The sequence below is a fragment of the Melospiza georgiana genome, chromosome 13 (genome assembly GCF_028018845.1).
Source record: "Melospiza georgiana isolate bMelGeo1 chromosome 13, bMelGeo1.pri, whole genome shotgun sequence".
Lineage (NCBI taxonomy): Eukaryota > Metazoa > Chordata > Aves > Passeriformes > Passerellidae > Melospiza > Melospiza georgiana.
The window spans coordinates 582,503-601,411 of NC_080442.1; positions in this window are offsets into that span (position 1 = coordinate 582,503).

Consider the following 18,909-nt stretch of genomic DNA (forward strand, 5'->3'; position numbering starts at 1 on the left):
CATTAGTCAAACAACCTTCCTCACAATTATCAAGCAAAACAGAATCATCAGCTAGTTTAGTACTACGGATGAATTTGGGAAAACAGATGCAGTAATTATCTCTAGCAGATCCTCTGTGAGCCTCCTATGGGCCACTGCCATTTGCTGTGTGTCTTATGCCCATAAACCAGAAGCAGTGCAATGTCCCTGCAGGGAGTTTGTTCTCTGCAGTAAATCATGAAGGAATAGAATTTAGATAATAGTTCCTTTCATCACTATTCCAATCTGAAATAGAGCCTAATAATGAATTAATTCCAGCAATTTATGGTATTTTTGTATTTTTAGACACAACTTGCCAGTGAGGTATTCAAATTGTGGAAAGACAAACAGTTACTTCAGCAGGCCTACGCTTGCACTGTGTGCAAAAAACCCCTACAGATCATACTGAGGTGAGCATTATGCTTTAAAAGATCTGCAATTTCCTTCTTTTTTACTGTGGTAAAGGTAGAAATAGAAAAGAAACCTCATTCATCTACATATGTATGTACATATGCACAATAAACCTACTGTTAAACCAAAGGCACTCATTTTGCAAGAACTGTACAGAAGCCAAAGTCCAGGTACAAGAAGAACAACTCCAACATTTTTCCAGGTGAATCAGTGGTCTTAAAATTTCAATAAAACACATTTATCCTATTCCCCGTTATCAGCAAAGGTGGCCACCTCTTAGTGTTTAAGCTAAAGAAAAATAGGAGAAATCATAAAGCTACCCCACCAAAATGTTTAAAAGCAGATAATTAGACCCATGTGTATAACCATTAGAGAGACAAAACCCTGCCAATAGCAGGCAATTCCGATCAGATTTCAAAACAACTGCTTCAAGGTAAATTTTGTTATAAGCATCACCAAGAGGAAAGATATACAATAACACAAAACTCCTTGTAAACATTCCAGAAAAAAGAATTCAGCTGAAGCCAAAGGAATTGAGCTGCCTGGAACTCATTTTAAATCAGAATTCCCCCTCATTCCTTTTCTGTTTTTATTTCTTAGCTGCAAATTAAAATAATAATAAAAGAAAATATAGCCTTCAGATGTATACTGGCAGCTCTGCTTTGGACAGGTAGCACTTTAAGGTCTCTTCAGCCTCTTTACTGAGATATTAATACAAACAAATGGCAAATTTCCGGACAGTAAATTGCTTTTATTTTCACTTACCTCATCAGCAATAGCATACTCTCTACTCTTCCTAGAAGATAGTTTTCTGCTGTTTATGTTGCCCCATTTGCCCCTGGAGTGGGGGCCACCCAGGTCTCTTGACCTGAGAACTCTTTGCTGGGTCTTTGCAATGACTTGAATTTGGCACTGTCAAGTTCTTCCCCTAGCTCTTTACCACTGCAAATCCAACCCAAGCTTACCAGAGCTGCAGCCTGATCACAGTCTCAATCTAGCATTTCAGAGATTTACTGTCACCTATGGAACAATTCCACAATTTGCTACGTCTTCAATTCTGTGATTAAGTAATCCTGACTTTGCAGGCCATCCTTAAGGAAGGTCTCTAGTCAATACTTTTGAGGCAGCAGTCTTCAATCTCCTTTTTCCGATAACGTTCTGGGGGTGCACTGTGAGGCCCCTCACAGAAACGGAACATTTCAGCCCAAAGTGTGCCAAAGGTATTTCCAAGTGGCAATCACAACAGGGAAATTCTTCCTCTCCCACAGGCTGCAGTGCTGGACTTGTGCTGACTGCCACCAGCCCTGTCTGTGCTTAGTGAAAAGTAATTCAGGAGGACTTCACTGAAGAGGCCTGAGGAAATGCTCTGACTGGGGAGGGTCTCACTGTAACAGCCGCCTTGACCAGGACCACAATCATCACAAACACGCACTTCTGAAGGGAGCAGAGGCCATTTTGTAGGGCTGTGCAATGGGAGGAAACTGTACTGGGCCATAAAGGGAAGACATCTACCTGCCTCTGCATAAGAAAGCAGCAAAAAGAAACAGACTCTTGCATTGGTTGTGTGCTTTCTCCCACTATTATGTGGGGTAAGATTCAGCTCTCTAAAGCAGCACCATCCAGGACATTTTATGTTCCCCAAGGATAGTTACTAGGGCTTTGAGAATGACTTATCAGAATTACAGCTCTCTGCCAGGATTAAGGACTCCCATAAAGGAGAAGTAAGGAAGAAGGAAGAAAGGTGTTCTGTCAGTTTGGATTGCTTCAGGCACATGCTGCTCCAACAAGGAAAAGTCCTGTGTAATCTCTAAGCATGGCTCAGCTGAAAACACTGTGAGGGAACCTAACAGCAGCAAATGCTACTGGTGTTGAAGAAAAATATTAAAATATTTTAAAAGGTAACCAGCTTGTGACTATTATATAGACCTTTCTGGGATACTATGCTAGCTGCTTAAGCACATTTTGTAAGAGAGTAACAATGGCAAGTAAAACTGTATTTGAAGAAAAGTAGATGGAAGAGAACTTTATCCAAAGCAAGTTGTTAAAATGGTCTTTTCCTTATTTCATGTGAAAAGCCTGTGTTAGAACTTCTAACTCGATCTGAGGCAATCCATGATAGAATTTCTACATTTCTAAATGTATTTTCTTTTTTTTAAAGTAGCTTGAAGTAGCAAACAAAACAAAACAAAACAAAAACCCCAAGACTTAGAGTCAACTATTTCAACATCGGGGATAGGGGGGAGGAGTAAATCCATTTCTCAACTTAAAAGTTTACAGGTTTGACAGTTTTATTCCCCCCCTCCCAATTCTAGTTCTAATAATGTTGCTAATAAATAGATAGTTGCTTATTTAAAAGCACTCTCAGATTATGACTGCATGAATCTCAGCTATAGCACAGTCTTCCTGTATAAACACCAGTCTTGTTTCTCCCTTAGGAAATTTTTCTCAAAATTATACTTTATTATTTAAATGAGAGGTATAAAAATGTGACACGAAATGTAAAATGGTATTGGGAAGTGGCTGGAGAACAGTTGCTTTGCTCTTTAGCTTCTACCTTCAGAATGGAAATCTGAAGCAAAGAAAGATTGACTCATAATAGCAGTTAATGAATATATAAGTAGGCTGCAATTAATTAAGCAGATATGCTGCTTTTTAAAACTTCCCTTCTGTATTACAGTCTTCCTTCTTATCTCAGTTTGCTCAGTCTAACTCTCCTGGCAGCTATTGACAGCAACAGCCAAAAATACCCCAGGTCTTCCTACAGAAACCCTACCAATACTGACTGCTAAATCCAGTGGTGCATGTCAATTTGATGACTCATGCCTCTTATTTCATTTTAATCTCCTTTCCTTTCATGTTGATGAGCTGAAGTTGTACAGTTTCATTTCAGCCTTGTCCCCTGCTCTCCCCACGTAGCTAAGACTAAGTAGGACAAGCAGGAAAGCCCCACTGGCTGTCACTGGCAGCGCTTGTGCTGTTGTGATAGCAGCCTTTAACAATTTATAGTGTCTCTAAAGCTTCAACAGAAGGAACAGAGGCAGGAACAGCTCTCAGTAATGCCACTCTGCTTGCCACAGAGTAGTAGGATTTAAGATAGAATTACCCTGTTTTCTCTTTCCTTTTGCTTTCTTCCCTACAAGTCTGTAGAAATGAGAACGGCCACATTTCCATTTTGAGTAGTGCACTAAACTGAACCAAAACAGACATTCAAATCAGACTGAAGAGGCTTGATATTTGTGATATTTTTACTTTCCTGCTCGAACAGAGTAACTGCACTTGTGGCTAGGATTAAGGCTCTTAAGTCATTTATTCTAGGTGACCATACCAGATTGTTTGTTCATTAATAATTTAAATGTTATACCAGTCTATCTTACCATGTGCTTTGGCAGAGACTGGAGCTCTGCTTGGACAGATATTTCTATTACACATTTCTATTAAGCATCTGCAGCTGCCTCCAACTTAAATTGGGTTTGGATACTTAAACACAGGGATTGGAACTCTGTGCAAGCAGGCCTCTGAAATACACAGTATTCTTAAAGAGGGGGAAAAAAACTAAAACAAAAAAGTAAACCACAAAGTTCCTAGAAATTATGGTACCTCTTTCAGGACTAGTAGTGCTAAACCAACTCCTATGCACAGCTCTAATTTAAGAAGTGGTGGGATCTAAAAATTTACTCTCACGCTGATTGATATTCCTTGACATTTGTGAACTTACACCTACAAATGGGCAAAGCTACAACTGTAACATGAACACAGCTCTCATTCACCCAAACAAACGTGAGAGGGTCACACTGAGTCTGTGACATACTAGGCTGTGGTATGTGTTTCCCAAAGCTAACCAAAGCTGGTCTAGGCACTTTGACATTTATGAATTTATACTTCCCACTCTCAGTCCTTACTCAATTATCTGGATATACAGCCACCTACTCTAAGCAAGTCATGGGTGAATGGGTGAATGTGAGAGATAAGAGCATTTCTTCACAGAAAATTGGGGTATCTGGTTTGTGAAATACTATTTACAATACAGTTAGTGTCTGAAAACCAAATTAATTCCAGTTTTGCTTTTTTACTATGCAGCAATGAAAAACAACTAAATTCTGGAAATGTCAGGTAATTGTCAAGTTATATTTAACTACCACATTTCACTTGTAAGGAAACATCAATTTGAATAAACAGATGGTGTTGCTATGGGATTGCCATCACAAGTAAAAGCACACATTTAACTCTGAAAACAGCAGATACAAAGGACAAGAAAATTATAGGCAATGTTGGGCATTTCTAAAAGCAAAACCATGGTTATACTAAATCTTTGCTTCATTTCTGCACTCAATAACAGTGTCTTATTGCTATGATGACTTGATTCCTAAGAACTAAATGAGAATTCATAATATTAATAATGTTAATCCTCAAATAATGTCAGAAGTATTTGCAACTCTAGTTCCCTTGCTCCCTGCCCTGAAATCCCTGGGAAAGCACATCTACAATTTTGGTTACTTCCTCAAAGCATTTAGGTAGCTGGGAGTCTATTGAAAATGGATCGTTGTGCTGTTTCAGGATCAAGGATGCCACTGGCCAGCTGATGAATTTAGTCAATGTTACTTCAGAGTTGGAAGAGAGATTGTTTAAAAGCTCTCAAAATAAAGAAATGTGCAGAGTATTTGAGTTCCTCCAAAGAAATGTAAAGAGAAGGCCTGCTTAGATATTTATGATGCCTGACATTACTTATATCAGGAGTTGAACTTTACTAAAACGGGACATCATGTTAGGAGAGAGGCACTGTTTTATTTCCAATAATTGCTTTAAAACTACAACAACTAGACATTTTTCCAGACTACAATGGGACTTTCATCTGTTTAAACACTCAAATTACATGAAATGATATAATTTAAACATTCAAATTCCAAGATATTACCAAGAGGAATGAAAAGGGAAGCACGGACAATTTTATCAGCTGCTTATGTAAGTTAATAATTGCTCAAGAACGCTGAAGATAATGTTGGCGCTATACTTGTGGATTACTTTGAGATTTAGAAAGTGGTTGGTTGTTAGATTTCATTTTGGCCTTGTTGGTATTTCACTCAAATACACATAATAAAAAATCAGGTATAACCAATCTATTCAGCAATATATAATAGAGCATTTCCACAAACTACTTCTGATATTCAGAAAGGACTGTGATTATTATTTGCTTCATAATTTCCCAGTGCACTAACACAAGGATGGACCTGCGGGAAAAGTTTCTCCCTTGAAAACATTACCACATATCACTGCACTACTGTCTAGGAAAGAATGAAATATAGCAAACAGGAAAATTCCATTACTGACACAATGGCCTATTTCATATTTCAATGTCAGAATCTTAGTGAAATTTAATACAATTTATAGCATTTTATGTACAACCACAAACGAGCCAACAGAAGTGTGGAATCACTGAGTAAAATGAGAGCACAAAAGAAAACTGTAACAAATTAAACTGAATTTTAAAAAGGCTACTGAAGTGTTGATGGGGACCACATTTAAAGTGTGATACAGTAAAATCAAAATGTTGTGTATTACACTGGACAGAGGTAAATATGCTTTCCCTGTTTACAACTAAAATACAGTGAGAAAACTTACCTACCTTCCTACAGATACCACACAAATCACTATTCAAAAGCTTAAATTCTGGGTTTGTTCAGGAGCAGAAGTTCCTATTGATTAAAACCAGAAAACTGTTGTTCTGCATTTAATAAACATCCAGTGCTAATGTAAAGATGGGACATTTTTCCTTCAGTACCAAGTATCACAAGCTTGGCAACAGCCATTCCCACTTTCAAGGGTATTTCCTTTCTAAGGTATGATTGTTAGATTCATACCACCTGAGAGAGAAGGTACCATAAACCATTGCAATTCACAGCTAGAAAGGACCTGGCTCAGTCCTTAGTCTGTCTAAGGACCCTGGGCAGAACAAATCCCCAGAGCAAGCTGCCCATCACGTTTGTTTTCATTCCTCCTTTCACGCTCTTTTGTAGAATTATGAGCTGCCCTGTGGCCTCCTTCCTTCAAAGTGAGATGTAATGCACTTGATTTGCATTACACCTGGCAGCAATTACAAAGTTTTTATATTTAAATTATAATTAAAAGAGTGTGAGCATAAATAGCTGCATGTAAGCAGAACCTTGCCAGATACAGATTTATCTCTGTGCAGAAGTACTAATGCAGCATCTTTTGAAGCCATAAGTATTACAATGGAGATCAAGCAGCACAATCGCCAGTTCCAGTGAGTTCATTGTGCCCACTATGTAATTATTTTTCCAGCGTGCTGCAGATAATTACCACTAACCAGAGATTAGCACCCATGATATTTTATCCAAAAAAATTAAGCATGCACACAGCTTCAGTCTATCTACAAAATCAAAGCTGTCCAGGAAATTATAAATAAACTGATTTATGTGCTGTATCTATGATAATGTAAATAGCATGTTTTTGTAGTAGGTATAAACTACCTTAGAGCATTCAGCCAGGAGTTGGTTTGTGAATTTTTTAAAATTCTTACAGCAAAGAAAGAAGCAGCACCCTAGAAAAAGCAGCTTAACTTCAGTCACCAAGTTAATGAATGCATGCAAATTGAGATTCCTCCCCACTCCTCTCAGAGGCAACACTTCCTGCTCTTGCAATTTTATCATGACTCTCACTATTTTTAGTGCTTTGCTTAGAGTCTGCTACTGGAATCATGTCTGAGACTCAGCATTAATTTTAAAATAAAACATTTCCACTCCCCTGCATCCTGAGAAAAGCTTGAAAGTGTGAAACGACTGCAGCCTACAGGCTAAAAAACTAGAAATAATACAAGAAATTCAGGGTGGGTTTTGTTTTGTTCTTTAAAAAGCTCACAATATCGAAGCTGATTGCCTGAGTGGCAGGAGCTAGATAATGTATTGATTCCTCATGGCTGACTGTTCCTTAGAATCTTCCCAGAGCAGATGTGAGGCACATCAGCAATTTTACATGGAAAAAATATTCAGTGCCACTGTCACTGCTCTTTCTATGCAGGGGATATTCTTACTCTTCAGAGTACCAGTACAGCTTCTCTTAAAAGTCATACTTTGAAAGAGAACATTTGGCCTTTTTGAACTAAAAAGAAATATTATTTTGTACACAAGGTGCTCTTGGTTTCTCTTCTCTGAAAGCTAACTCTTCTGCAACTAAGAGCATTTTGCTTAAGACAATAAACCAAGCAGTTATCTGCAAGAAACATGTAAAAACGCATTAAGGAATATAACATCAGGCCTCTTAGGGGAGAGATGATGCCTAATATTCACTTTTACACAGCTACTTGCTTTTAATTATACACGCAGTTGGCATCTAAAATAGAAAGCTGAACAGATTAGCTGCTTTTATCATAGGTAATTGAGAGGCTTTTTTGAAAAGGTACCGCTAGATGGTGCAAGAGTTTAAATAATTCATAAATGCACATATAGTCCCCTGCCTCTTCCCTGCCCCAGCCACAGCCAGAGACAACTTAGCACTGCCAAGCAAACAGAGCTTCTGTGATTTGTATTCGGCAAAATTGCTGACTTTGGCCCTAGAGGCAGTAACTCGCTCCCTTCTTTGGTATTTCTTTCAAAGAGGAGGAAGGATTTGGTCGTCTGAGGGAAAACTGGTCACTGAATGGCTGTGACCTCCCTAAGGCTCTGGGCCTGGGAGCTCTGGGAGGAGGGAAGTGACCAACCACTGCAGATCAGAGTGGACAGAATGCTGCTCTTGATCTCGAGAAAAGGCAAATTCAGCTCCTTCCTCTGCTGGACAGACTAACTCAGCAAACCCAAAAAACTGGTCTCAACCTCATTGCACCTTGGTTCTCACTGGAATTAAGTTCATGGATTGTTTGTTAGCACTTCCAACCTCAGAGGGATGCTGAGAGGAAAAATACACTTTTAAATTACGCCATGTTCCAAAACAGTGAGGTATTTTGGTATATATATGATGCCTTTACTAGTGGTGAAGAATGACTGGATTTTTATTTTAGCAATTTTGGTTAAACATTTAACAAGAGTACCAGGAACCATTCATTACAAATTAAGTTAAAGTGATATGTTATCATCTTAATGCAGGGGTTCCATGCTGTTGTCTCCTTATCACAAAAGTTCCAAACCTTCTTGGTGTTTCTCGTGGGCAACTCCTCAGAGCCCTGACTCTTTCCCCTTCACAAAGGAGCCAGCTGACTCCAGTGCCCCTCTCAAGCAGCCACCCCACTCTTTTATAGCATCTTCTTCTCATTGCTTCAGCTGTGGCCTGTTAAAGGCAGGCCTGTTCCTGATCTTTGATAATTGGCCCAGCTGCAACTCCTTAGGGGTAAGATTATTTCTACACTACCTTTATTTTCTTATATATATTCTATCCCCCTACACTGATATATAGAGCAAAATGTCTTCTCCAGTTCTAGATGCACCGCATAGGACGACGTGAGCTTACTTTGTTCATGACCAGCAGAACTAGAAACTAATGTGTGCACTATTCCAAGAAATATTTTTTTAATGATCATCAGTAATGGGATTATAACCAAAGTTTTGCATAATATACATTGAAGCCTATGAGAATAAGGAAGTGTTGGACAGGTAACACTGGGAGTAAGTCATGTAGACAAGGTAAATTTTCTATCAGGCAGTAGACGTCAAAGAGAAATATTTAATTATTCAGGCATGTGAGATAACACATGGAAAGCACACGCCTTCATTGCACAGGAAAGAAAGCTCCACCCAGCCATGGCTACCCACCAGGTATGCCTAAAAACCCCCCAAAACCAAACAAAAACCTGCTGAGGAACACACCCCTACAGGGAGATTGTGACTAATACATTAACAACTAAGACCTGAAAACCAAGATAACTGAGAAGATTCTTCTCACTCTGAATACTTCATGGGATATAATTTCCCCAGGAGATGACAGGACTTGTGACTTTCATTATAGGAAGGAACATTTCTTGGATATGTACCATACATTTAGCTGTCAAGCCTTTTACTATTCTAAACAAAACCCCACAAAATCAGTCATCAAGTCTGTAACTCTGCCAGATTGGCAAATAGCTGTCAAGCCTTTTACTATTCTAAACAAAACCCCACAAAATCAGTCATCAAGTCTGTAACTCTGCCAGATTGGCAAAGAGAAACTGAACTGACAGTGTTAGAAAGGTACAACATGATTTACCAGGAATCCAAGTGCCCAGAAGGGATACCAAGTATGCCCTTTTCCCCTTGTGCTGCACTGAACAGAATTGTGTAGTAAATATGCCAACAATTTAAAAACAAACATGAACAGAGCTGTTGAGAGATAGAGTGGAAGTCCTACAATAATCAAAAAATATGATTATTGATGGAAGAAAATGAAGAGCAATAATCCAGTTACAGTCAAATTTTTTCTCATACACCATATAAATTCTGTATACAATGGAATAAGGCAGCTATATAGTAACTAAATAGCTTGAACAGTGATGTAGCCTCTTTGGGTTGATACTATTCCCACAGGAAGCAGAAGAAAATCTTTTCACCTGAGGATGAGCAGAAGCCACAAATCAATAATGAGGGCACATCTGCACTACAAGGCACTTCCCAGCACACCATGTGGTCTGTGGCACTGTGAAAGGCCAGTATCACCACACCAGCAGAGCTGCTGGCCTGTACTGAGAGCAGCTCATCCTGAAATGCCACCCCCTTAAGTGCCATAGGGAGAGCTGACCTAACCACATATTTCCATGCTGGAAAAAAATTATGTTTACACTGGAGGATTTGCTAAGACAGGAATTTTTTGAAAAAAAAAAAAAAATCATGTTTACACTGGAGGGTTTGCTAAGACAGGTATTTTGCCAGGCCAAGTCTAAACTTAAATCCCCACAAATGCAACTACCCATTGGTTATATGGCTATTGAAGTGCCACCTTCAATATCTCCATCTCAGGGCACTGCCTAGGGCAACTCCCTAGCTCAGCACACTCCACTTCCTCTGGAGGATGAAGCCATTTCAGCAAGATCTGTCCTTTGTAAGACTCCTCACATCTAAATGGTGAGAATCCTGTTCTATTCCCTTCCTTTTCCTTTCCTAACAAAGCTCTTGCACTTGGTTGCAAATTTGGCCTCCATCCTCTTCGTTCCAATGCTGCTGCAGACGGGCAGAGCAGGGGGCAGGTTGAAGGGAAACAAGGAACAGGGCCTCCAGCCCACTCAGAATCCCAGCATCAGCTAGCCCCAAAATCTGCTGTGGGAATGTCACCTTGGTTGCCCTGTGAGCAAGATTCTTCTGAAGCCAGGCTGTTAATTTCATTATCAGCCTCCAAGTGACAGAATTTTAGCTTAATTTCTCCACCACAGGATGATTGTTGTGGCCATTCTGGACAGCAGCAGGGATACAGGTGTGACCCAGCCTTGCAACCTTAGAGAAGCTGTGTCAGAGAGCATTGCATGACAAACTCCGGGTCAACCCACAAGGAATTGCATACAGCACATTAAAGCAAATAGAGGCCAGGCTGTGGCACTTATGCTTTTCCTGGATCCTCCCATCCTCAGAACAAACACAAGACAGCAGGGGAAAACAAAAATCTGACAGATAAGCTGCTCTTGAGAAATCTGCTGGCTAAGGTGCAGCTGTGACAAAAGCAAGCAAGGAAACACTGAAGACAAGACACAATTTCCATGCCAGCTTTGTACAAGGCTGAAAAGAACTGTGACAAGCCAAACAAGAAGAGGAAATGGCCCCAGGCTGCATCAGGGGAGGTTTCGACTGTGACAACCAAAAGTGTTGTCAAGCACAAGAACAGGCTCCCCAGGAAAGTGGTTGAGTGACCAGCCCTGGAGATAAAAGACTAAATGTGTACAGTAAAAGTGAGATGTGGCACTTTTGGACATGGTTTAGTGGTGGACTGAGCAGTGCTGGGCTGACAGCTGGACCTAGTGGTCTCAAAGGCCCTTTCCAAGCTGAACAATTCTGTGATTGGGCAATAGAGACGACACCAGGTTCTGTAGGAGGCAGATTTCCAAAGCATGTATTGTATATCCAGTGCTCTGATAAAGTTCATAGGTCCTAGTCAGGGAAGACACTAAGTGCACATTTTTCAGCAGATCTTATATATTTGCAGACTTGATCCCTCTGGGTGTCCAAGATCATTCATGAGCTAAAATGCCAATCTAAATGAGGAAGATGAGCTTTATGATTAAGGCTTATGTACTCACATGGCACCTCATACTGTAGAAGAGATTACATAAAGAAAATATTTAGCTTAGGAAAAACCCTGCGAGACATGGAACATCACTTCCACAAAAAGAGTACAAAAATGAAGATCAAAAATTCACATTACATTGCTTTTCACCAAAGCGAAGTCTAAAAATGAAAATGAATCTTATTCCCAGGCTAGCACTCTGAACATCCTTGTCTTCTCTGAAGCAGGAACAGTCTCTCCTCTTTTTGCTTACATTATTTCTTTTCTTTAAAAGCACTATTACTTTTCTATTATTAAAGTAATAGTGCTGAAAGAACACTGAAATATATGCCCAGATTCTATTCAAACTGCACCTTTTCTCAAAGTATTAAATTCTGCAAAATGTGTAGGTTAATTGAAAGATGGCATGACCAAAATTTATGTCATTAACTAGGATAAAGCAAGGTCAGACAGCATGGCTAAAAAAATAATTGGAAAAGAAGTTTTTCTTTTAATCAAAAAAAATCTAGAAGTTGTATTCTAGTGCTGAGCTAAAAGTCCTGGTGTTCTTTAGGAAGGAGACATTGAGTTATTCTTGCATTACTAAGCAGGCACTTGCCCAAGAACACTGTATTCACATATTTCAAAAACATAAAACTCATTTTGTAGTACTTTATGATTCTGCAAGGTGACAAAAACAACTTTGTTCATTTCATAAAATGAATTAAAAATCTACAGGAGAAAAGACAGCTGATATTGTTGGAACAACATACATGTTTGTATACAGCAAACAGTAGTTTTTAACTTAAAAAGATAAAGTTAACTTTATCACCATTACTTTGTGATTTGATTCAAAAACAGTACTGCACAAACCAAATGAAACCACACAGAACCTGTAATGTTTGAGGAGAGTTTTAACACAAAATTGTTCTTTCTTTCTAACCAGCAGTACTGGTCTTGGTGATTATTTTAGTCATGTTTTATTCATTTTTCCTCTTGAGAAAAACAACTTCCTTTTCTTTTTGCTTCCAGTAGCACTAACCTATATATTCCCATTAAAACTCACATTCTGTGTCTCAGTAAGATAGTGATTTGGACAGTTGGGAGTATGTGTATATAGGAAACAGTAATTTCTAGCTGAGGGAAACTCCTCAAGGATATACAAAAGGTAACAGGCAATGTGCTATACATACCTTCAGTGTCAGAGGCAGTGTCTAGTCCCAACATTCACTGGGAGACAGACCAGGATTTGTTACTCTGGATGAAAGCTCTCCCTCACAATGCCTTGGTGTCGATACTGCTCAGCTCCTCACTGGAAACCACTGACAAGCTATAAAGAAACATAAATTAGTAATTAGTTGACATTTAACTAATAAGACACATAAAGCTTTTCACCATAAAAGAGTGCAATTCTATCAAGTATCACACAGGACACTGCTCAGAAGAGGCATATTTTCTTTATATGTACACAATATAAACATAATTAACTTGAAGTTCAGAATTAGTTACTGGCAGAATGTCTCACGCTCATTATTTGAATCATCTGCTGGAAACAATAGAAGAATTTGAAATACAGTTGAACTCTGCACCCAGAGTTGAACAACAGGCCTTGTCAATGGAATGTAGCCAGTTCCCTGAGCTGTAAATTAACTTCAGTTTCGTTAGGAACACAAGGTGAGAGCGGAACAGGATTAGAGGCAGAGCCTGCAATATACAGGATTTGCCAGATCCTCGGTCAGCTGTCAGACAGAAGGTGTTGCTGATACACCCAGTAATTTGGCAAGGCTATATCTGCTTCAAGTGCTTGTCTAATTTAGTCCCACTGTTAGGCCATTCAGTTGGTGATGAGGGTTTCAGAGTCCAGCACTGCACTATGGCAATTTTTCATGGATTCTGAAGTTGAAAAGAAAAGCAAACAATGCTGAGATGACTCTGAAATACAGAGGAATTGGTTTTTACAAGTATGACATGCTTCAAGTGTTCTTTTTTAGGTGACTTGAAAGCAAAGAGTTGCTTGGGTTTGGTTGTTTTTCAGTTGTTTTTTTTTTTCATTTCCTGAAGACCTGTATCCTCCCTTCAGCTTTACTCACCTTGCACTAAAAATGCTGGAGTTGCAAAGTGGGACTTGTGCACTTTGCAGGTATTATTTACATCTGCAGCTGAAACTTGGCACTCCATCTAGAATGCTTTTCACCCCCGTGGCAGCTTTAAGCACACACAAAGTATTAGTACTGTACAAAATTGATGGCCTGAAGATAATCCCAAATTAATCATTAATGGAAGCTCCAAACACAGCTGGAAACCAAAATATTGGACAAGCAATTTAAATCAATCCTCTTATGGAGGAAGGAAAGAAAAATGGACTTCTGCCATCATCCTAGAAAAGATAATAATTTGTTCAGTCTTACTTAGAAAACTCTATGGACTACCAAGTATTTAGCATTTGTTCTGGGTTTTTAGTACCTTGTTTCAAACAAGAATTTTCCTAACCCAGTTTTCAGCTCACCGCACCTGTTACGGAGGTAATCTTTTAAAAAGGAAACAAACCACCAAGCAGTTGATTGCCAATACTCTGCATTTCCTCCTGCCCTTAGCTTTAGCAATGGTAGATAACACCTTGTGTCAGCAGCAGGTGGACAATGCCATCTGTATTCCAGGATCTCTGTCCCACACTGGCACAGCACAGGGCATCCTGCCACAGTATCAGTCAGGATTTACACATCCATGCTGGGATCTCACCATTTTAAATGTGGAACAGTGTAGCCCTTTTTGCTGTATCATTTCCAAATAGTTTCCAGGAGATCATGGACCATAACCTTCCTGAAATAAAGGAACATTAGAGCTCTTAAAGAACACCTTGTTTCAGTATGGAATCTATTGTTTGCTGAAATATACCCTTGCAAAGGGTGGTAGTTTTCTTGGCATTCTTTTTTTAGCTTTGTTTTTTGTAAGTTTGCCTGGGGAAGATGGGAGGGAAGAGCAGATCCAACTTACTAGCTTGGTTGAATCCAGTCTTTATTGTCCAATAAGTGTTCCACAATTAGTCAAATACACATTTTTGCAAACATTCTAATTTTTTATGCACTAGCATTTGGCAAAATCTTTCTAGCCTATCCATTTTTACATATACACCTCAGGAGTCTGGTATGGTTTTGGTGACAATTCCAGAGGTTTTTCTCTGAAACAACCCACAAAATTTCATCTTGGTTGTGACTGAGAAAAATTACTGAAAATATATTTTATAGTACCATGTCACTCTTCTGCAAGTTGCCTAATAACTAGAGATGCAGTTATTTTTATTTCATAATCATAAAGACATTTGCTTTATGACTTTCAATTGCCAACAGAGTCCAGAGATGAAGTGATTAATAGCTACTTGTGACAACAGCATAATTGCTTTAAAAAGGTGGGTAAAATGTCCTGGAAACAGCTATTCACAACAGCAGCATTAGACAATACTGAAGTAATCTAAAGACCAGCAAATCACTGAAACACTCTCGTTCAGGTATATGGGCTATTCCAACAAGAGAAGTTAAGACACTGCACATTTTTAGGTAATATCAGAGCAAAGTTGAGCCCAAAGGTTCAGGTAAAAACTATGAAATTATCTGTTTGAAGTAAAACAAAAATACACTTCTCTTCTTCCTCTCCATCTGATTTCAGTGAGAAAGAGTGCTTCAATTCACACACCCACTCAGATTTATTGTCACTGTTACATAAACTGGACTTCTAACACCCTCACTGCTGAAACACAGAAGAAGTAGAAAAAAATACTTCATCCAAATCTCGGACTGAAAATAACATGAAGAGAGGGACATGCCAGTGCTGTGTCTTTATAAGACTAAACTACTACTCCCCTTCCCACTGTTAAATTTGTAATTAAGGTGTTTTACCATAGACCTACATTTTGGTACTCCTTCAAAGCACACTATTTGCCTAAAACAAGTGCCAAAACCATGGAGAATGGCATCATTTTATAGGCAGAAAATGCATGCCAGAAGGTTAGAAGCTATTGGGGTTTTCAGCTTGTTTTGGGGGGTTTTGTGTTGTATATTTTTTAGTAAGAATAGTAAGTAGAAATACATATGCCAATCTTTGATTTACTGACACCTAGCACCACACCATAACCGTCTTTGTTCACAAAGATAAGCTCAGTCATGCTCATTTGCACACACTGAGGAGCGTGACCTTCAGTCAGCTGAATCAACATTTTAGTCTTTGGACAGTAAATGCTCCTCAAAACCCATGTCCTTCTTTGGCCCCCTCTGCAGGGCAGGACACACCAGCACATCATAGGTGCCCAAAGAAAGATGCAATTGCTGTCTGCTGCATCAGCACCACAGATGCAGCACAGAACTGTTCCAGAATACAGATCCACATACTGAGGCAGTGACTACTTGGAGGTAGGATGCTCAAATACCTCAGTGGTTCTAGACCTCAACTGTTTAGCTGCTGTACAGAAAGCTTCTTTTTTGCTGTTGCAAACTTTTTCCCTGGAGAGAGTTTACAGCAGTGTGAAAACATCACAGACAGACAAGCTGTAGAGACATGTTATAAGCATGAAAAGAATGAAACAATAAGCAGTAAAAACCTTCAGGATTTTCTCTGACATAAGCGCAGCTAGTGTTCCTTCTAGCTTTGTATAGGAAACAGAAGTGTCAAGTGTATAAGGGAATTTTAAAGGATGAAAATATGAAGCAAATAGATCATCTGAAATAAAGAAAAAAATCCCCACAACAGCATTCTCCCCTAAAAAGTAATTACATATTGAATTGTGAATGTATGGCAGAAAAAGTAGGGCGCTCAAACTATTATGAAATACTTGGGTTTCTTTACAGGATTGCAGCCAGAACAAGGGCAGCACATGGCAAGAACTTCAGACAGAACTGAATAGCCCACAACAACAGTTCCAGAAGACAATCACCTTTCCCCCACTGATTCCCTGTCCTTCCCTTGTAATGCATTCTATGACTGTGAAGGTAAGGAGTGCTCTGTGTGAACTTCAAGCATTGAAGGAAAATTTAGTGAACTCAGCAATAACTATTCAGCAACTGCATTAAGTCCCAGTCTGAAGTATTCTTAGCCAGCTGTGGGACATTCAAGGCAACTGTCACAGCACATGTCACCAGCACCTCTCACCAGCAGTTGAGAGGGCCACAATACACAGCATCCCCACACAATTCCAGAGAGCTTCAGCCCATACAGAGCAACATTGGAAGGCTTCAAGCATCTGCCCATACAGAGTAACAGCATGTCACTTCAGAAGACTGTAAGCATGTGCTCTTCTGCCCAACCCTTACACCCCTGATGTTGATGCACTGCCCTGTGTGCCCTCTGCTCCCTTTGGTGGCTGCTCAGTGCCCCTGGGCACTCCCTGGCTCATTGCTGCCAGTGCTGCTCACAGCTGTGCCCATGGGGATGAGGCTGGGCCCCACTCCCAATCACTACAAACTGTGCCCCTTTCAGGCAACCATACCAGCTGTAGGTCTAAACATATTCAAATATTTCTGGGCAGGCACAGAGACATGAAAGCAACAATCTCCATGATACAGAGGCTTTGGACATGATCTGTGTGTCAGCCATCACTCCATGCATGTGTCTGTGTACTGTGGCAGACTCTCTACTTGTGACCAAATCAAACTGCACAGAACAGTGATAAATTGATAAAAGTTCTACCACAGCACAGAAACACCTGAAGTTCAGAATACTATTTAGACAGCTGAAAACAAGGCAAGAAATAAAACTAACATGCTTTTAAGGGTAAAAGACAAAAACCTTTCTCAGTAACATTTGTGTCAATTTCAGGAAGTTCCTTATCTCTTAAGAAATAACCTCTTCAATAGGACAGTTATAATGGGATTTTCATTGTGGGAAATGCACAAAGTTAAATCCATTCTTTTTGGTTCTTTATTCCTGCAGCCCTGACCTCCTTATCATCTGTCTAAAAGAGTTTTGTTTTCTGTTTTGTTTTTATTTCCCATGATGTATGAAGCAACCCTTTTGTAGAAACAATGCAGCATGAGCTAATGCATTTATGATCCCCAGTATCACTGTGTTTTCATTGTTATGTCCTTCAAGAAAAAAACAGGTTTTCTTCCCCCAGGACACAGTCCAGCTCACAGTGCTGGCCACCACAGTCAGAAACGCTGCCAGTCTTAAGAGTGGTTTAAAGGAAATTCTTTTAAATATCTCTACCAGCATCATCCTATGTATTTGTCTGTCTCTTCAGCAATCTGTATAAGGTGAGTAATGCCTTGTCCCTATTTTGCTTTATTATACAAAATGTAAGTGAGGAAACTCGTTATACCTTATGAGCAGTGTTCAGCTGTTGTGTAAAATTTCAAGGGGCCAATACTACCCCATAGACTGTACGTCAATTATGATTGTCTGCTTTGGCTTTTTTCTAAGCCACACTCACTTGTGCTCTTCAGTCCAGCAATTTTGTCTTGGATCAAAGCAGAAATGGTCTGACTTCAGTAAAAGTGCACCAGAGGTCGAGAAAGAGCAAAGCAATGAGTCTGCAGCTGTAAGATGAATAGCATTAGGCAGTGCTCAGTAAATAACAGGAACTGGTATGCATGCTACAAAAAATATTGCGGCTTGGTATTTTACTTACTGCTTTTTTCTGGTACCTTTTCATGTCCTCTTTCTGAATCAGGTTTAGAGGTACTTCATGTAGTGCTTTCAAACCATTTTTCACAAATCAGCAATGAAGTAGAACTCTGAAAGGAAAATTAACATCCAACAGTTTCTTCAAAGATGAACTTGACCTCTATTTTGTCATCAAACTGACCCAAGACTCTGCTTGTGGGCATGCAATCTCAGCAGCTTGTAAAGACAGTTTGAACTGTTAGACAGTACAGGACTTTGACACATAATTCAGTTGAAAATAAATGGAAGCAAACAGAAGGGGAAGTCTGCAATCAGACAGTTACAAGTTTCAAAAAGCAGAACCTGCACAAGGTTCATCACGTTAAAGTCTTACTGATAAAGTGTACATATACAATATACTTATATTTGCATAAGGTTTATTTTTTTTGAAACCTCAATACTTCCTTGTTCACTTCCCATCTTTGCTTTGTTCACTTTCCCACTCTGGAGTATGTGCCAAATACTCCATATAAAAAGAGCACTGACCTTCTGGTGTCGGAAGATTCATAATGAGAAAGCTATCATGAAATTTTCCAAATGTTTATTGGTAATTTTAAAACTATAAATCTCAAAACTATAAGCCAAACACAATCCCATGAGTTTTAGATAAGTATCACAATACCAGCAGAGACAGTTAAAAAAAAAAATCTGAGCAGCCAAGAA